The 20,522-nt window shown below is 57.9% G+C and overlaps 2 protein-coding genes across 2 annotated transcripts in view; one reads left to right on the top strand and one right to left on the bottom strand.

Annotated features, from left to right (window-relative positions):
* Positions 1 to 11,739, bottom strand: part of Kiaa1671 (KIAA1671 ortholog) — a 142,459-nt gene extending 130,720 nt beyond the window's left edge. The window contains 1 exon segment of the mRNA XM_047560118.1: positions 11,371 to 11,739. The gene's annotated coding sequence lies outside the window, so the exon portion shown is untranslated.
* A 7,451-nt stretch (positions 11,740 to 19,190) lies between these two features.
* Positions 19,191 to 20,522, top strand: part of Lhfpl7 (LHFPL tetraspan subfamily member 7) — a 10,860-nt gene continuing 9,528 nt past the window's right edge. The window contains exon 1 of the mRNA XM_047562839.1: positions 19,191 to 19,289. The gene's annotated coding sequence lies outside the window, so the exon portion shown is untranslated. The remainder of the gene's footprint in view (positions 19,290 to 20,522) is intronic.

Here is a 20,522-nt window from a genome sequence, read left to right as displayed (position 1 = left end):
GGCTTTTCTCTTGTGGAAAAAGGGATGGATTTGCTGACCTGGCGGCGGGCCCTCTGGAATGACCGGGACCCCTCGCGCTGAGCTACATGCATCGCGGTTTCAGAGCGGAGGGTCCCCTCTGTGGAGGCTCGCGGGGCTGGTGAGGGCTGCCCGGCCGCGTGGCGAAGCCCAGGACCCAGTAGCTTCCTGGACAAGGAGCCCAGTCGCTCTGCTCTGTTTATTGAGCACCTACTACACGCCCAGTGCCAAAGCCACGGCCAATTCATTGCTTTGAGAAAGCGGCGGGCAGACCCGAGGAGGCACTTCCACGTGTCCCCTGGACGAGCAGCCGGCTCGCTCACGGGAGGGAGGGCAACCCACGCGGGGCACTGTGCCCAGAGGATCAACCGCACCGGGCAGCCCTTCTGCGGGTGGCCCTCAGTCTGCAGGGCAGGGGACGGGCGCACCAGGTGGGGTGGGTACCATGGCAATGCATGCATCGATGCATTATGGGATGGACTCACTGGTGCACTAGGTTAAGTGCAACCGTCACATGGAACAAACTTTAAAATGGTCTTTCGTGAGTTTTGAAAATGGATCAAGGGGCCAGAGGTGGAGCTCAGTGGCACGGCGCTCGCCTAGTCCCTGCGGGACCCTGGGTTTGGCCCCCCAGCCCTGGGAATAAAACAAATTAACTTAAATCAGAATGAATCAAAATGGGGTATATCTGTACAGGGGATTAGAACGCAGGCATCAAAAAGGAAAGAGAGACCGATTCTTATCACACAGATGAACCCTGAAAACATCCTGCTAAGCGGAAGACGTCAGTCACAAAAGGTCACACGCTGAGTCCCTTGAGATGGCAGGTCCAAACGGACACGTCTACACAGATAGAAATTTGTGGTTGCCGAAGGCTCAAGGAGTGGGAGAGAAATGAGGAGCGACAGCTGACAAGGGTGAATTTCTTTCTGTGGTCATAAAATGTTCTAAAATTGCCAGGTGCAGGGGCCCACGCCTGTCATCCCAGTGACGCAGGAGGCTGAGGCAGGAGGATCTCGAGTTCAAGACCAGCCTCAGCAACAGCGAGGTGCTAAGCAACTCAACGAGACCCTGTCTCTAAATAAAATACAAAAAAGTGCTGGGGAGGTGGCTCAGTAGTTAAGTGCCCCCAGGGTTCAATCCCTGGTACCAAAAATAAAAATAAAAAATAATAAATATTTTAATAAAAATTGACCGTGGCAGTAGTTGCACGTATCTGTGGCTATAATAAAAGGCACTGAATTATATATTTTAAGTGGATGAACTGAATGGTACGGATTCTCTCTCAATCAAGCTGTTACTTAAGAAGAGACAAGGTCAAGACAGAAATGAACTGAAAAGCAGTCCAGGTATGAAAATCTGAAAAAGAGAAATTTCAAAATGACACAAGAATGACTGGGGCTTGGGAAACGCTGAATTCGTGCATTAGCTCTATTTCAAACTCCAGCTCCACCACCTCCCAGCTGAATGACTGTGTGCTAGTGATATCACCTCTCTGAACCTCAGTCTCTTCATCTAGAAGATGGGCACATGAACAGCTGCGACCTTGTGGCGTCATTGTGAGAACAGAGAGCACAGAGCCTGACTCGGGCCAGGGGTGGCTGAGGGAAGCACCCGGCCCGTTGCCATCACTGTTCTGCTAGCAGGCTGGGGAGTGGGTGGGACCTGCCCTAGCCCACAAGGCGGAGCCATGACAGCTGCAAATCTGAACCTGAGTCCTCAAGTGCACAGAAGGGCTCCTTCCCACGCAGCCCCCCAGAGCCGGGTCCAGCTGATCCAGCTGCACCACGGGAAAATCCGCCAGGCGCCGAGGGCCTGCCAGGAGGCTCCGAGCACAGGCTGCTCCGGCTGCAACCTGGCCGTCACTACTCACCTACTCGCCGGGCGCCAGTCCGCGGCCATGCTGAGCAACAGTCCCTGCCCCCCAGGACGTCCGTCCCCCGGGGAGACAGGAAGGAAATACAGACGTGGGCATGGCGGCAAACTGGGGTCTGGGTTGGGGGACGGCAGCGGAGGGAGTGCTGTCCTCAGCCCTGAGCCACCTACTGTCACCTACAGGGCCACTTGCCTCCTCTGCCTCCTGTCACCTGCTCTGCAAGTCCCTTCTCTGCTCAGCAGCCAGAGCGTTCTTTCCAAAACCTGCCCCAGGTCCTGCCATGAAGGGCCACCGTACACACCAGCGAGGCCCAGGGCGGACCTCCTGCCCTCCCGCCCGCTCCCTGTGCACCTTGGTTCCTCCCAGCTTGCTCCTGCCTCAGGGCCTTTGCACCTGCACAGAACACTTCCCCTGGGCTCTTTAGCCAGCTCCGTCAAGTCCCTCGGGTCTCAGCACAAAGGTCACTTCTTCAAAGAGCCCTTCCCTAACTGCCCCATCTAAAACACACGCGGGTCTTTCAAAGCACCTTCCTTTATCTTGGCCACCGCTCTGAATCACTCTCTAGAGCTTTCCATGGTGTCCGTGGGCTGGGCTCCTGCTTCTCTCCACTTGGATGCCCGGTTCCCAAGGCCCTGAACCATCGTGCTGCATCCTTAGCACCCCGAACGGTGCCTGGCACTGAGTAGGTGCTCAACTAACAGCGTCACGGGACGGTGGGTGGACAGGAGGGGCAGAGGGATGGGAGATGGACAGATGGAAGGAAGCTGACGGGCAAGAGTGAATGGAAGTATGGATGGACGGGGGGGTGAAAGGGCAGGCGGACGGATGGATGGACAGACGGACCGACGGGCGATGGAAGCGAGGCGGGTGGGGGATGCACAGAAGCCAGCGGGGGCAGGTTGGCGATGGCAGACGTCCACGAGGGAGCACACAGATCTTTCAGGTGGCCCTGAAGGTGATCGTGGGCAGAGTCCTGGACTCAGCCTCCCAGGGGGCTGGTTTTTTGAAGGGGCGAAGCGAGGCCACGCGGGGAGATTCGCAAAGCACTCGGTGAAAACCCTCCGGGCTGACGGTCGGGCCACCAGCCATGTCCCCGCCCGCCTGGTAACACCGGGTGGTCCTGTTCCCGCTCTCGCATCCTTTGTGTCCCACAGTGACCCTCTAAGGACGACGTCTTTGTGACGCGCAGCCCGAGATGTGCACTGGGGCTCTGCGTGACTCCAGCACCATCTTGATGCCAAAGCCTGGCCCGGATGGAGGGCAGGACCTGAGCGGCCGGGCGCCTGTCCCCTGTCCCCTGCCCGCCCTGGGGGCAGCACCGGCAAAGCCCAGGGTGGCAGCAGCCCTGAAGCCCGGGCAGGTCCACGCCCTGCCTGACCTTCCTCCACGCCCCGCAGAGGCCGTTAAGGGGCCCGAATTCAGTGACAGCCCCACGGTCACCCCAAGTCGGAGAGACGGTGGAGATCTACCTGGGCAAACCCGACCCTGGGGCCCCAAAACTGGGAGCCATCCTCAGCGCCACTCAAACAGGCCGGCAGGGCCCGGGGACCTCAGGCAGGGGCCACGACGGGCACTGGAGCGTCACAGACACCACACAGCAGGATGGGACCCAAGACTCCAGATGGCTCCACGGGGTCGGCGAGGAAACCGCTCCCGCCTCACCAGCCCTGCCTCGCCAGCTCCACGGCTGCGTCCCGTCACCACGGCCCACGGGACCCGTGGTAGACAGACTCCCAACATCCCTGGAGCGACAGCCCACGGTGGGATGAACAGCGCCGGAGCGTCCGGAAGACCCAGGCGGAGCTTGGCCGGCACCTCGCACAGGCCGCTGGGCCAGGGCTGCTGCCGTCCATGAAGGCGCCCGAGGGCCGGGGGACAGGCCCAGGCCAGACACCCTGGGGCCCAGCCACCCCACTAGCTGATCAGCCCCGCTTCGCTCAGAAGGAAGCTGAGCGTGGATCCAGGGTGCAGGTCACCCGCCCAGGCCCACAAACCCGGGGAGACGCTGCTGGCCAGCCTTCCTGGAGGGAGTCGCTGACCCGTGCCCTCCCCCAGCCTGGGGAGGAGGCGGAGCGCTCTGGTTGAGCTCCGCCCACCCGCCGGGAACCGTCCAGGAGCCCGGACCTGGATGACCGCCAGGCCTGGGCAGGGACAGGAAGCATCCCTAGGCGATAGAGATCAGGACAGACGGGCTCTGAAGGCACCCAGTGTGCTTGGTGTGGCCTGGCCACCTGGCCCAGTCCCCGGTCTGGGCAGCCCCAGCCTAGGGAGATAAAGGACGCAAGCACCACTGTATACGCAGAGGCGCACCCAGCCTAACGCCGGTCTCCCAACAGCTGCAGATCACAGCCTTCTAGAAGGGGCTTGTCTCCCCAGAATCGGGGAGAGCTCGCGCCTGCGTGAAAAGGCGGTTAGTAGGAATGGAGCATTTGACGCAAGCTCTCCAAACCCCGCCCGGGCAATAACTCACTGACTCTTCAGAGCAACCTCCTCGTAAACAGGAGAAACTCAGGCTCAGAGAGGGCAAGTGAGCTGTCTAAGGTCACACAGCGTGGAGGTTTCAGGGCCAGAACTGGAACCCAAGCCACCTGAGCAGCGAACCCCTATTCTATGCCCCAAGATACAGGGCGGACATCTCTCAACCGACAGGTGTGCGTGCGCAGTGCTGGACAAGTTTAAAAATGCCAGCCCAAAAGGCTGGCGCGGGTTATCTTGAGAGTGCGGGGTGTCGGGAGGGCTCCCCCTCCTCGTTAGGGCTGCCTGTGTTTGCACAGGTCCAACCGTGAAGAGGGGCTGCTGAGCCGCCAGGTGGAAAGAGCAGAAAGCGGTCGCTTTGGAAAAGGAGATGAGGGTCACCCGCCAGGTCATTTGACAGGGATCTCAAGCTGCACCTGCCAGGAGGCGACAGCAGGAAGAATCCGCCAAGGGTGGAGATGGAGCGAAGAGGAGGCAGGGGACCCCCGGCGCTCCACAGTGCGTGCGCACAGTGGGCGGTCCCCAGCAGCACCGCCCATGGGACGCACGCTCCCGGCGCCCAGCTCCGGACCCTGGTGCAGACCCCAGGCCCACAGGGTGGACCACGCCCGAGTGGGGAGAAGGCAGCGGGAGGTGACGGGCCGCGTGGCCTTGAGTCCCCTGTCCTCCAAGGCGGGCCTCAGAAGAGGTCTGGGCAGGAGGTGGCCGTGCTGCTGACCCCGGTGTGGCCAGGGGAGATGGCCGCCCGCTCCGGGGCCCCCAGCATTCTGGACATTCCAAAAATTCTTCCAGGCTTCTTGCCGCCTCCCTCCACCCCCGCCCACCCCTTTAAGTGACTTAAAGGAAGGAAGGACAGAGGGGCCCTGTCGAGACCCCCACAGCGAAGCCAGACCTGGGCCGCGGCCACCTCTGTGGAGCTAAGCGGGCAGTGACCAGGCCTCTGGCATCGTGTCCTCCCACCTAAGCGAGGAGCCAGGTTCTCTGCTTCTTTCTCCTTCCTCTGCACCCAGCCCCAGTACACAGTAGGTGCTCAATAAACACAAAGATGAACATAATGAGTGTCCCAGGGCCCTGGAGCTCCCAAGGCAGAGGGTGGATGGGGCAGGACTTTGCAGGAAGCAGGTCCCGACTGGGCCTCCTTGGGGTCGTAAGGACAGCTCTGCCCGAGCCGCTGGGATCTGAGACGGCGCACAGCACAGCACTGGCAGGGCGCGGGAGGCGCCGCACGCCCTGGGCAAGCTGTGGTTTTCCAAGTCCTGCCTTGTGAAGGGCTGGTTTTGATCCTTCCAGAAGGTGCAGCAGGAGCAGGAGGCCCTGGGACCTACTTACGTAGTTTGCTTTATGCCTATAAAAACAAAAAAAAACCCAAACAAAACAAAAGGCTCAGAGAGGGGAAGGCGCTTACTCAGGGACACACAGCAGAGAAGCAGGGACTAGAACAGGGGAGGCCTGACTTCCGGCCAGGAGCTTTCTGACCTCCTCTCCATCCTCTCCCCTGGACTAGGACCCCTCTGCGAGCTCGGCTCGGCCATGGGAGGATCAGCACAGGAAACAAAGACAGAGTGCAGGGCCCTGCAGTGAAAGGGATGAGCTTTGGCGACTGCCCAGGCCAAAGGGCCCTGGGGGTCCCCACCCCAGTCACTCCCAGGCCCTGCCCAGTGCCCAGGGCAGGGCCTGCCTGGGCCCAGGCTTCAAGTCAGGGCAGGACAGAGGCCCAAGTTCACAGAGAACCCGGGTGTGCCCGCCGCGCCCCTGGCCTTCCCTTCTGCCCAGAGGTCCCCTCCCCACACTAATGTCCACAGGACGGTCCCCAGAGGGCACTTCAGTCCCTGAGGAAGCAAAACACAGCCCCAACCTGGGCCTCCCCGGGCCTCAGTCCCCTCTGTGAAATGGGAACCATGCCAACACCCGTCCTGAAGGTAGTTACGAGGACTTCGTCAAGTAAGTACCGAATCCGCATCAGAGGGACAGGAACAGAGGTTAATTATTATTTTTTTATTACGGCCACTGCTAATATCTCTGCTACGACTACAAACAAGGAAGATTTATAGCGTGGCTGGTACCTCGGGAGAACGTCGATTGTTTTTAAAACCCAGAGCTGATCTTTCTCTGGGGGAGGCTCCCGTTTTTGAAGTGCCTACCGTGTGCAAAGGGCTTTTTATGTTGTTATCCCATCTAACCCTACCATGGCTCTGCAGGGAGAATCTTGCCTTTTTCTTTTGGTGGGTGAACTGAGGTTCAGAGAGGTAAAGTCACTCGCCTGAAGTCACACAGCACTGATGTGCAGACAGGATCTTTCCACTCTGTCTGGGAAAGAGCAGAGGCAGAGACTCGGGACATGGGGGGCGGGAGTCAGCCTGCCCAGGTGCACGGTCCCCCTGCCTGGTGGTCCTGGATAAGTGGCTCCCTCTCTGAGCCTCAGTTTCTTTATCTGTAAAATGGGGGCACAGATCAAATGAAGCAATGGAGAGAGCCCAGCAGGGAGACTACTGGCTCACCTCAGCTCGACTTCACTGTGTACAACATGGTCTTTCTCAAAAGCTGGGTCTCTACCTAAAGAGCAGTGGCAGCCACGGTCACCTCCCCCGAGCTTCCGGAAGCGGAGAAGCCAGCAGAGAAGTCACCTGCACCTGCAGGTCAAAGGTTGCCCTCTCTTCCTCCAAGGACACGCTGGTCCTCAGAGACACACTCACCAACGAGGAAAGGTTCAGAGAGGTGAGGTGAGCTGCCCGGGGTCACACAGGAAGCCCAGGCCTGAGCTGCCCCAGGCTCCACGGCCCCGCCCCGCTTCTGTTCAGAAAGGCGACCCAGGACAGGACGCGGCATGTGATTGATGTACAAGAAATGTTGACGAGGTGAACAGGAAGGAGTGTGTGACTCTGCCCCTGGCCCTCGCGGGGGTGGCCTCTGGCAATGCCCGGGGCGCAGAAGCCTGCGGGTGCTTCACAAGGGACTTCAGGCTGCCCAGTCTGCCTGCTGGATCGGGGCTGCCCTGGGGTCTCGGGCCTGCTCTGCGGGGGTGTCCGTGACCCCTGAGTAGGCAGCCCCTCTGCTCCCAGGAGGGCAGCGGAAAACACAGGCTCAGGGGCCAAACTCCAGGCCCTGGGGCTCCCCGGGGGGCACCCTCAGGCCCTCCCCACACTAGTGCCACTAATAACCGTAACCATAGCAACCAGGAGCCGCGGGGATGCAGATGCATGAAGGGAACTGTTGACATAGTTCATGATCATCAACCATGAGGCCCAATCAGCCCAGAGAGGCTCACTGCCTGACCCAAAGTCACACAGTAAGCGAGTGGAGGGAGCGGGGGTCGGGCCCAGGCGGTCGGCTCCTCCCACCCTGGCCAGGCAGGACCCCCGCAGCTCCATGCCAGCCTCACGGACAATCGCGCACTCATCTACTTAGCGCCAAGCCTGTCACGGTCCCTCCTGTGCCTCCAGGCACCCTGTGTCCATTTCACAAAGTGTGAACCCGGGCTGGACCAATCGGATGAGGCCGGTCAAGGTCACGTGCCCCCAAAAGGGGCAGCGCTGGGACCCGAGCGCAGAGCCGCGGCTCCGGGTGCCACCAGGGCTGGAGCAACTGTAAGCAGGTCCGAGCAAAAATCGCCACCCAGATAGTGGCCCCCACCGTGCCCCTCCCCCGCCACCCAATACTGTGTCCAGGCTTCCCAGCAGCTGAGGAGAAAGGACGCACTGGCCCCACTTCCCAGATGGGGAAACTGAGACTTGGCGGGTGAACGACCCGTTCTGGGTTATCAGCTCAAACCAGCCCCTGCTCTGGGTCCACTCATCCCACACAGCCCGTGAGTCACGATTCTTGCCGCTCACTGATGTGGGGCTTGGCCATGTGCAGGGGACCACAGGTCGAGGGCAGGAGCAACACCTTCTCAGTACTTCATGAGGCATTCAGAGGCACTGCAGACTCCTGCTGAGCTCCCACACATTGGTGGCCCGCACAGAAAACCAGGCCCCCAGCAGGCTGTCACCTGTCACCCTGGGTATCTCAAAGAAGGCCACCCGACCAGATCGGTCCAAACACCTGCTGACCCAGGTGTCAGGAAACAAATGCCTGCTGTATGCAAAGACCACTGAGATCTGGGAGATGTTTGTTACGCAGCAGGACCGTAGGAAACCCTGACCAACACAAAGACCACATATTTCCAAAAGGACTCATGCGTAAATGTCTTCCAAGACACGCTCTCCAGCAGGTTGGAGAAAAACCCAAAGGCTACAGAACCCTGTGGAACCTAGAGGAACAATCCCCGTCGTCAGGCCGGGGCCCATGGCTGCCGAGAAAAAGCCAACCGGCGTCCCCTCTGAAATGTTCAGTCTCCGTCTCCCTCAGCCTCAGCGCATGTGTAAAAGGTACGGGGCTGCACAGGAACCTTCTGGAACGTATCTCCCAGTCCCCTGCAGGAGTTGTTCAAGGACAATGGGGCAGGGGTGTTTATTCTAGCACCGTGTGGCACAGCAAAAAGCAGCTGTCCCTCAAAGGCAGGCCAGGTGAATAATGGCACTTCCGAGCATTGGAGTGCCCGGCTTTTAAGGAGAGCAGAGCAAATCGACGCGTTCTGGGATGGGTGAGTGCCCGGATCTGGTTTTGATGTCTGTGTGGAATTCCTCATTTTACATTATTGTTGTAGAATTTCCTACAAAAAAAGGGCATTTGTTGAACCCCAACTATTTACTGAGCACCTACTTTGTCGGGCAGTACCAAGATCACAGCCGTGAGGGACAAATGGGGCTCCTGCCTTCTAGAGCTGAAAGTGGGGGAAACAGGCCATAATATCAACCCCCAAATAGAACCACTACTAGTAATGACAAGGACAATTAATAACCAGCACACACGTGGAGCGCATACCATCTGCCAATCTCTTCTCGTTATTCCCTACTGCAACCCTCATAGGTAGGTCCCATTATTATGCCCATTTGTTGAGAAGGAAATGGGCTCAGAGAGGTCAAGTCAGCTGCCCAAGGTCACACAGCAGATAAGCAGCAGAGCTAAGATTCTAACCCATCCCTTTGATTCCAGAGTGGAGGTAAAAAATATATCATAGCTAGTCGAGTGCGGTGGCGTCTGCCTGCAATCACAGCGGCTTGGGAGGCTGAAGCCCTAAGCAACTCAGTGAGACCCTGTCTCTATGTAAAATATTCAAAAAGGGCTGGGGATGTGGCTCAGTGGTTCAGCATCCCTGAGTTCAATACCCACTACCAAAAAAAAATAAAATCATTGATAATTAGCAGAGTTTGACAGGAACTGGGAAGGAACCAAACAGCATACAAGCATAGGTAAAGCTTTTGGGGTCAAGAGAAACTCTAATTTTCCAAGAAGTTGAATTGGGAGCTCGCGGTGGGAGACTCCTCTTCACTCCGTGGAAGATGGTTTTGCCGCCTTTGGGTGTGTGGTGTGCGACGCGTCATTTTCCTAATACTCAGCGCATTTCGATGTGTGTTTATCACTTCTGACTCAGCGATGTGAAGAGCCATAGATCGTGCTTTGCAAACATGCTTTATAATCTTAAAGGAGACAAGGTTATAAAACATCTCAAAGGTCACTAAACCGAGCAATTAACAAATGCAGCCGCGATAGCTCCTTCCCAAAAGTCAAGTCCATAACTCTCTGCATTCTTCTTCATTTGGCCGAATCCCATCCCCGACCAGAGGAAGCCTGGAGGGGTCTCTTCTGCAGTCCCTGCAGGCGTAGTGCTTGGCACGCATAAGATTCTCCACAAAACACTGTACTGGTGGCGGAAAATACTACGTACGTACGTGCAAATGTGTGTCTGTCCCTCAATCCAAACAGGGGTTTGCTTGCTTTGAAACGACGGGCACTGAGTGTGGGAGTGGCCAGGGCCACCCACCCCCGCGCCGAGGGAGGCGTTGCTAAGTGCACGGCTTTGAAGCGGACGGCTCTGAGTTCAAATGCTGACTCTTCCACTTCCCAGCTGTGTGAGCTTTTAAAGCTCTGGTTTCTCAAGCCACGGACTGGGGAGTCCCCAGAGCAGACATCGCCTGGGTTTGTTGCAAAGAAGAGGAAAAGAGGAACGAAATAACTCAGACCAGGTCCTGGCTCAAAGTTTTGCCTTTGACGTGCTCCGAGCTTTACCTGCGTTCGCCCCAATCCTCCCATTTTACAGAGGAAGAAACTGAGGTTCCCAGGGGAAAGTGACTTGTCTGGATTTACACTCTATAATCTGATGCGTGAGCTGCTATCCTCGAGGCGGGGATCTCCCACCCTTCCTGGGCATTTAGAGAGTGGCCGGGGAGTGAGGACTTTCGATGGCAGTCTTTTATGCAGTCAACGCACCCCGTGTTGGGGGCCTGCCAACTATCATGCAGCTCTCCAAGGGGCAGCCCCAATTCCCTCAGCAGTCCCCCCTGCCCCCACCCCACTCGTCCCCAAGACTCAGCTGGAGCGTGATCCTCCGCGCACCAGGGCGGGCGAGGCAGGCCCTGCCTGGAACACACCTGACGCCCGACCGTGACGGTAAGTCACACCCCCACATCCTCAGCACAGCCGGGCCGGACCCTGTGCCTGGCACATCCCAGGTGCCACTTCACCACACCCAGAGAACACCCCTCTGACGAGGAGGACCCTTTCACCAGCCCAGCCGAGGAAACCGAGTATCAAAACAAGTACCGCACCAAGGCCACAAGCCACAATCCAGCCGGGAAGCTTGGCCCCCAGGTGTCCCTGGCTGGCTCCCTCCTTCCCTCCCGCCGCCTCCTGGAAGCCTCCCTGGGTTTACCCGCAGCACCATCCTCCGTTCCTTCTGCCCAGTCGACCGCACGGACGCTGAAGTTCGCCAAGTGCAAGCTGTGAGCAAGTTCAAATCCCGGCTCCGCCCCCTTCGGACAGCGGAGCCCTGCGACTGACCCGGGAGCCGGGAACCCACCACCTTCACACGGGAGTCCCTGTGGGCTGGGATGTTGGATGCCGATCCCTGCGCTGGCAGACAACAGGTGCTCAGGCTGGCCGCGCCAAGCGCCCACACTTACGTGATCTAAGCCATCTCCCCCGACGGTGACCTTCTCCGGGACGTACACCTTCTCTCAGCATGTAGCACTGTCCTACGTCACACTTGTCCATCGGCACCTTCAACAGCATTGTCCTGGCTCCGTGCAAGTTCAGTCCACCTGGATTTTCCCAGCAGCCTCCTTACTGGCCCCCCGCGGGGCTCTGGGTCTGCCCCCTCCCAACTGTCCCCCACATCAGCCAGGGCGAGAGGGACAGACACAACCTGCCAGGGCGCCCCACTGCCCAGGAATGAAGTCCAAGTCCCTAAGCACAGTGGCCCAGCCCTGGCCAACACCCCACACTCCCTCCCACCTCCCGGCCTTTGCTGTTGGTCTTTAGGACCCAGGACACCAACCTCTTCCTGCTGCCAAGAATCCAGGAAACTAAACTCTGAGCTCCATCCTGCTGCCCCCCCCCCCCCCTCTGGCCCTCAGCATCCTGCTAGACAAGTGCCTTTACTCACAAAGCCGTCCACACTTGAGCTGCGTCTCTGCGCATGCGCCTCTGACACAGTGTCTCAGCATATGTTTTGAATGAATGAATGAGTACACGCACCCACGGAGGAGCCCGGAGGCTCCTTCCCCGACTTGCTCAGAGATATAGTCTGGTGATGCCGAGGGACAAATCAGGGGCAGACAGCTGGCCCCTCTGTTCTGCCAGGGTCTATGGTGAATGAGAGGCAGCCCTCAGGACCTCTGAGGTTTCCAGCTCAGAATCAGGGGCGAGGGAGGCATTCCCAACAGCGCCAATCAGCTCCACAGCTAGAATGTCATTCCAGGAAGACAGATCCCGAACTGCCCTGGGCCACACCTGTCTGCATTTAGTAGGTGCGCAGTCCGCAACGGCTGAGCGGGCCAGCTCACTTGCCCGGCCAAAACCTGTGCCCAGACACTAAGCACGAAACGCTGTCCTTCTCTTTGGTAACTGCACCTTTGTCAAGCACGCAGATCTTTGTAAAAAGATTCCCCCCCAAACCACCAAGACCTGGGCCTGAGTCTGCACAACTACCTGGGGAACTGTTCCTGGCAGCAAATGGAAGGAGCGAGATGCCAGGGTTTGGACCAATGCAAGTTTGTCCAGGATCCTTGCTGGATTAGAAATGGGAGAAGGCTTGTCCAAATGCCTGGTTACTGATTAGCCAACCCCAGGGCTTCTTTCTGCAGGGGGGCACGAGAGGGGCAATTAACCCATGAGAAAGAAAGGCCAAGTTAAACATCTAAGTCTGCAATGAAAAGACAGCAAGTTGGGTTTCTGGAGCCTTCCTTCAGGCAAGCAGGGGAAGTCCAGGAGATGAACCAGGGAAAGGAGGAGCATGCTAATATTTATAGGAACATTTTTTAACCTCTTATGTCTATTCACCCTGACAGTCCCCTCAAAAGGGGAAAGGGTGACGCCCCCAGTCCCACTTTGTTACTAGTGAAAACCTGAACTCAAACAGGGTAAGCGCTTTGTCCAAGGTCACCAAGAGTCTCCAAAGAAAAAGCTTTTTCTTTGTGCAACAGGTACAGTCCTTACCCTTCCAAAAGGTAATGGCTGCTCCTGGCTAGAGAAAGTTCACTCCTGGCCTGCAGGAAGCCCTAAGCACTTAGGTGTCCAGCGGAGGTCACAGGCCCGCTCCCGGACACGAAGAGCAGGGTTCCAGGGCGCCGCGCCCCGATTCCGAGGCCAGTGCGTTCCGCGCCAGGAGGGTGTGGAAAGGTCAGGCTCGGGTGGGGGTCAATAGGCAGCTTCCCTTCCCGGGGGCCCCGCCCATGTCCCTAGGCGCCGCCGTCACCGGGGCGGGGACCACACGGGGCCTTCTGGAGCAGGGAGACTGAGCCTTGATCTCATCGGATCCTCTGCCCAGGGAAGACGCGCCGAAGGAGCGCAGGCCCAGTGGAGAGGACGCGTGCCGAGCCCGGCGCCCGCGGCCAGTGCGCTACCCTCCGCCCACCCTCGCTACCCCCAAGGCCCGCGCGCCCGGGCCTCCGACCCGGCCCGCGCCCCGCTGCCCACGTTCCACCTCCCGGGCCTCCGACCCGTACGGATGTCCAGCTCCTAGCAGCTGCAGCCCGGGTACCCCGGATCTCCAGCGATCCCCCAGCTGCCGGCCACCAGATCTCTCGGAATTCACTCCCCAGCCTCACACCGGTGGAGGGGGGAGGATCCACTCTCAGTTGCCAATTACCCTCCGCGTCACTGCCTGGCTGGAGATCCAGGGGGATCCCAGGCCGCCGGCGCCCGATCCCTCCTGGGATCGACTCCCAAGTGGCCAACCGGGCGGCGCGGGATCCATTGGTTGCCCTGTGCGGGATCTTCCCGCGGGATCCACTCCCAAGTCTCGGGAGATGGATTCCCCGGCTCCCAAACCGGGAAGCCCCTCCCCGCAGACCCGGAGCCCGGGGGATCCACCGGGTCCCCGCCTCTTCCTTGGCCAACTTTGCCAACTTTTCTCCCCCGGCCTCGGCCGGGCAGAAACTTGGCGGCCCTCGCCCGCAGCCGCCTCCGCAGCCCGCTAGCCGGTCGGGACTGGGGGCGGCTCGCCAGCGCCCACCCCGCGAGGCCGCCGCGCAACCTACCCTGGCGCCGCCGCCAGCCCGCGCCGCGCCGCCACCTGCCCGTGGCCGCCGCACCTGCCCGCGCCGGCCCCGCGCAGCCTAGCCTGCTGGGGGCGGGGCCTCGGGCGGGAAGCGCCCCGTCGCCATGGGAACCGGAGCCCGCGGCGCCTGCGCGGAGAGCCCGGGCGGAGCGCGGCCACCGGACCCTACCCGCCCCGGGGCGCCTGAGTCTGGGACCGTCCGGCGCGTCAGAGGTCGGGAGGTCAGGGGGACACCCTTCCCGCCCCTCAAACCGTGCACCCGCCGCGTCCCCGCAGCCATCCCCAGGCACGGGTCGGAAAGCCCCGCACGGGCACCGACCGGCAGCCGGGTCCGTGCCCTCCAGCGCCCCAGGCCGCCCGGCAATTCCGGAGGCTCTGGGCGAGGGCGGGTCCTTGCACCACCGTGCCTTGCGGACGCCGGCCGGGAGAGGCGAGCTCAGCACGGGGCGCTTTCGCCCCCTCGCGGAGGGCCTGGGGACTGCACTGTGTCCTCGCCGCGGCGCGCCTCCTGCTGTGAGCCCAGCTGGCTGCCCTGGTGTTGCGGAAGGAAGTGATGAGTGGACACTTGTGGACCAGTTGAGAAAATCGTAGGAAGTCGCCCCTGGGAGGGGAAATGCCTGTTCCGCTGTCCCACTGTGTTGCCCCAGCTGACCTGGAATTCCCGGGCTCAAGCAGTCCTCCTGCCTCAACCTCCACAGTAGCTGCGCCTGCAGGCGCGCGCCACTGTGTTCAGCAGCATATCTTTATTAAGCACCCACCCTGGGCCGCCTGCTGGGGACACAGTACTGAAGCCACTGGCAGCATCCAGGCTCTTCTGGAGCTTACAGATGTTTTGCAGGGGCGGTTCAACAGGTATATTGAATTGCATTTGTGACACCGATCCTAAGGAAAATTTCTGAGCACGGATAACTGGAGGACCTGCCGTCATTTCTGCCTTTCAGTCAGCTAGACCTCGATAAGGTTGAGATAGAAAAGAACATCACACCGTGTGGCGAACTGTGGGAACACTCGCTTCATCATCAGCTCAAGTCGTTGGTGGGTAAGGGGCAGCTCGCCCAAACTTTTGCCCTGAACACTTCTGAAGTTGGGATCATCACCCTCCCTTTTATACTGAGGAACCACCTGAGGCTCCCCAAGAGATTTGCCGCAATGAAAAAACCCAGAAATGATGATGTAGAGGCCCTGCGAGGTCTTCTGTCCTAGGATATTCTCCTTGATCATCTGATGTCATGCGCACAGTCATCGACAGGACCGATTTCAGTGGCTTTTACATAGGGCCACCACTACCTCTTTGAGACCGGAAACACGGGATGGTTAGAATGAAAGTTCAAAGTCAGCATTTTTTTCCCCCAGTACCTGGAATTGAACCCAGGGGTGTTTAACCACTGAGCCACATCCCTAGCCATTTTTAAATATGGTTTATTTAGAGACAGCGTCTCCTTAAGTTGCTTAGGGCCTCACTCAACTGCGGAAGCTGGGTTTAAATTCACCATCCTCCTTCCTCAGCCTCCCTAGCTGCTGGGATCACCAGTGAGCTAGGGGAAAAAATGCCCTCGCATTTTTTTCTTTTTTAAATTATGAAACAAAATCTAGCTAAGCTGCTTAGAGGCTCGCTGTATTGCTGAGGCTGTCCTCACGCTTTCCATCCTTCTGCCTCCTGGGAACCTCCTGGTTCCTAATGCCTCAGTTTACTCCTGATTCCTAATGCCTTGTACAGAACGGGGCACACTGTAGGCACTTGGAATGGATGTGAAGCCACAAGTGACCAACACCTGCTAAGGAACCATGTGAGGCCTGTCCTGTCTAACCTTGTAGGAACCTTCAGTCTCCCCTGGGCCGAATCAGAAGGCACCGGCTGAGGTTCTGTTCACATGAATGTTCCATGTTTCTCAGCCCCAGACAACTCAGTCCTCCCACTTGGCATCCCCTCTCTATTCCAGAACATAAGCATGAGAGGGGGCGAGGCAGTCTTCCTCCTGAGACCCCTAGTCCAGAAGTTTCCTCAGTGGTGACCTGCCCTTCCCCCATTCTGGCAGGTGTCCCCTCTTCCTCCATCACGGTTCAAGGATTCCAAGAAGCGTCTAACTACAACTCCCAGAATCCCTCTGGACGCACAGGAGGCGGGACTTCCTGGTCCAGCCCCTCCTTTCTTCCCCCTGCACTCCTGTACCCTCCCTTTTAGTTCTCACGCAAGGATATACCCTAGCCTCAGAGGTGTCAGGTTGTGCTTGTTTCCAGAATCAAAGCCCAACCCCTTCCCTGACTTTCCTTTTCCTGAGGACAAAGGACAGTGCCAACCAGGGTCTTTCCTGGAACCCCTTCTCTGCCATCTTCTGCCTCCTCCTCCAGGAAGGCTGCTCTGATTAGGCTGCCAGTTCTCAGACACTCTGGTGACTCTGTCCAACAGAACTTTCTATAATAATGGAGTTGTTCTACAGCTGCGCTGTCCACCATTAGCCACAGCTAAGCACTGATCACCAAAAAGGTGGCCTGCAAGACTGAGGGACTGAATTTTAAATTTTATTTTATTTTTAATTAATGTAAATGTGAATAGTCCCCCCATCCCCGGGATCTGTGTCTACTGTGTGGAATAGCCTAGAACCCACCCACTGCCTGGCAAAGATCCCATTCACACTTTCTTGCGGATGCACGTTTATTCATTTTGTTTTTCTTGTCACCCGCTTCTTGAGGGTGACAGCCAGCGTATTCTTTGGGATTTTCCCCCAACACCAGACCTTTGCCCCTCCCTTGTCTCCTGCCAGGAAGACTTCGCCCTCTGTCTGTGGTTTGGTTAATGACTACATGTCCCTGGGATCTTACCTGTAACTTCAGGTCCTCCCAGGAGCCATCCCTGACTCCCGAGGTGGGTTAGGTGCCAAAACCTCTGAGTCTTATGTGCCTCCCGACCCCCATTAAATCACGGATCACACTGTAGTATAACTGCCCAGTTTTTTTCTCTGCCTCATCTTGGAGACGGTGAGGACAGGGAGGGCAGGCACTAACATAATACCTGACACCAAGCTGACACCCCATAAATATTCATGGAGCTGAATGTTAAATATATGTTTTCACATAATGGGATCCAGTGACTGGTGAACAGTGATGATATTAATAAACACTGTCATTTATTAAGCCAAGTGCTTTGCCTGTTCTGTCAGAACAATTTAATGTCACAACAATGCTATAAGAGATGATCTGTTATTATCTCCTTTTCACAGATGAGAGATCTGAAGCTCAGAGAGGTTAGGTAAATTGCCCAAAGTCACACAGCTAGCATCTCAGTCTGACTTCCCTGGAAAACAGAGCCTGAGGCAAATCTAAGGTGCTAATGCTTTATCGGGGATATAAACCCTAGTCCAGCGAGGATGAAGGACCGAGAAGGAGGGAGAGCAAATCTGAGACATGCCAAATGGGGTTGGCCTCAGAATCTCGAGAAAACCCATCCAGGAGTTCCATCACCCTGGGAATCTGCAGAAACCTCGTGAAACAGTTCACTGCAGGGGTGACATGAACTGCTGGCACCTGCCATCTCCCGTCTACCTTAGTGGCCATTAAGTCCAGTGGCTCCTCACTTCTGGGTCGGGTTACTGCAACCCCTGCCCCCGCTGCCCCAGGGAAGCCACTTCCTTGCTCAGGGTCTCACCTGAGAAGGGAAGAGAGGGATCCGACTTCCATCCCTCACAGGGTCTGGTTGGGTCAGTTTGAACGGCAGCTGGGACGCTGGGAGCCGGGGCTGTGAGGCTGGCCACCCCCCTCCAGGTCCAGCCGGCCATGTGACTGCAGGGACTGACCCAGGCCACCTGCGGGGAGGTGAGCAGGACTGGAGGGGATCCAGCAGCGCCAGGTGGTCCAGAGGGACAGAGCCCAGGTCACTTGCAAAGGTGTGTCAATCAAACCTGATGCAGCTAGGAAACATCAGAACTGGGATCCAGATTCCTCCAAAGTCCACCAGCAAACATGGATTGAAAGGACAAGTGGATAAATGAGCGACTGAATGAGGAGCAGGGACCACGGCCACCACCTGGTCCAGAGGCTGCCGGTTTACAGGTGGAGAGACCGAGGTGCGGAGAGGCAGGGGCCCCCTAACTGGGGTCACCGCCAGTGTCGGGGGCAGAGCGAGGACCCGAGCCCTTGTTTCAGAGTTGGTCAGGTTTTCTGCACGGGGCTCGCTGGACCCTCCTGTTTCTGAAAGTGCCCAGCGGCCCAGCTCCTGTGGGACACCAGCCATTTCTGAACGCTGAGCTGACGCCGCTTATTCTCACCTGCCCAGGGTCCACGCCCTGTTCTCTGCAGCACCACCTCAGCCTTCCTCCTGGGAGACCATCCCATCCCCCATGCTCCTTTTTTGGGGGGATGGGGCTAAACCTCATGATATCCCTGCCCCACCCCGTTTCCAAACCCCAAGCCCCAATCCTGAGATCCAGGAACTGGATCAGAGCATCTCATTTCCCTGACCGTGGTGATTGGTTCACGGATGAGCACGTGACCCAAGTTTGTCCAATGAGAATTAATCGCAATTCTGGCTGCAGCTGTGTACAGAGAGGAGCTTGCTTTGCTCTGGAATTGTCAAGCCCGAGAATGTCAGGGTGAAGCCACCAGAGGCCAAAACTCTCAGAGAATCTGCCCGAGAGTGGAGGCAGCTGAGCAGAAAACGCACTGAGAGGGGAAGAGAGACAAAGGGTTTCTGAAGACTTATCTACCTGGATCCAGCTATGCCTGAAGCCACACCATAGGATTTCCAGTTATGTGGGCCAGTACATTCTTATTTGTACTTGAGCCAGTTTAAATTGCACTTCTGTCATTTACAGCAAATGACGATACAAGTGCCTACTCTGTGCCTCGTCTTGTGCTGCATGCGGAGGGTAAAGATAATTAAGACACAGTGCCTGGCTTTGGGAAGTTCACAGCTTGTAGGGAAGATCCTGCTAGAAATATAAAGAAATTTGTAAGCGCTGGCTGGTAGGGGGAGCACAGAAAGGTAGTGATCCCCAACTGTAAGGCAGTTAATCCCCATTCTTTGGCCCAGGAACCAGCTTCCCCTAGTCCAGCCCATTTGGGGCTGGCTCTTCCATCTCTCCCCCGCCCACCCAGCAGCCTGGAGTGAAAGGCTATTGATTTAAAGGAAAGAAAACACACACGTGCACCTTGAACCAGCCTATCACGTGCCTGGGACTTTGTTCATTAACCTGAATGTTCCCTTCAAAGGCAAAGAGATCTCTTACAAGATCACAGACTTGGCTCCAAAGTCAGAGCCGGAGCAAGGGCAGCTGCAGTGGGGTCCAGAGCTGGGACGTGGTGGGCCTGGAGAGAAGAGCCCTCGAGGTGAGGACGGAGGGGAGGAACCCAGCTGGCCCCAAGCAACATCCAGGAGCCATAATGGAAATTATATATGGTATTGTGCTTGTGGGTGTGAATCTGAGCCTGCCCAGAAAAGCACCGTAAAATTAACTCATATTTTAAGGGTGAAGTTCCAGTGGTCTAGGACATGACCTTTCTTTTGTAGATGGGGAAACTGAGGCTCAGAGCCATTGCGTAATTTGTCCCAGGTGGCTCAGCCACCTTGCTTGGCCCTGAACCAGAAATGGGATGTTCCTGGCATCCGCGGAGCAGCTGGGAGCATCCAACAGGGATGCTGGTCGGGCTTCAGCCTGGACACCACCTGGACCCCCAGGCTAGGCGGGCGCCGCCCTCTGAGCTCCCCACCTGCTGGGCTGGCGTGGAGCGGGCCGCCTGGATCTGTTGGTGGCCAGGCTGGCACAGACGCACAGCTTGGGCTCGCTAGGATGGCACACTCGGCCACCTCCCCGTCCCTGGCCCCCTGCTCCCTCTCCACCCCGTCAGCAGGAAGGCTCACCTTTCACCTGCAGCCCAGACCTCAACCCGAATCCCTTCTGCCCCTGCCCTCCTCCCTGCCTGTCCCCCATGTCACAGCCGCCGCCTCCCACCTGCCTGAGGACCTGTGCGCCCCCTCAGCTCCCCGCTGTGGCTTTCCACCCAGGGCTGCTCTTCACCCAGGGCTGGGAGAGGTCTCCCCTAATGTGTCCCCTCTCCCTCCTCCCGCCACAGGGGCCACGCCTCCTCAAGCCGCTGGGCACTCACCTCAGGACTCTTCCACATGCTCCTCCAGGGCCCGGAAGGCTCCACCACCCTGACCAGGGGGCTCCTCCCTCACCTGCTCCAGGTCCTTGCTCAAAGGTCACCTTCTCCTAAGATTTCCCATGACCATCCCCCATCCCTCGCCAGGTCCCGTCCACACTGCATTTTTTGTCAGGTTCTTATTCATATCAAACATCAGATACTGACTTGTTTATCTCCCTGGTGTCGGAATCCCCCCGGGCTGTAAGATTCATGGGGGGGTCTGTCTCTTTCCTTTCTGCTGAATCCCCAGCACCTAGAATACTTCCTGGAACAGGGCAGAATCTTCATATTGGATGGAAAAATGGGTAGATGGATGGGTGGGTGGATGGGTGGGTGGATGGATGGATGGATGGGTGGGTGGATGGATGGGTAGATGGATGGGTGGATGGGTGGATGGATGGGTGGGTGGATGGATGG

This window comes from Sciurus carolinensis, chromosome 8, assembly GCF_902686445.1.
Source record: "Sciurus carolinensis chromosome 8, mSciCar1.2, whole genome shotgun sequence".
NCBI lineage: Eukaryota > Metazoa > Chordata > Mammalia > Rodentia > Sciuridae > Sciurus > Sciurus carolinensis.
Note: the sequence above shows the minus strand (reverse complement) of the source record. Positions and strands in the feature narration are given on the sequence as shown.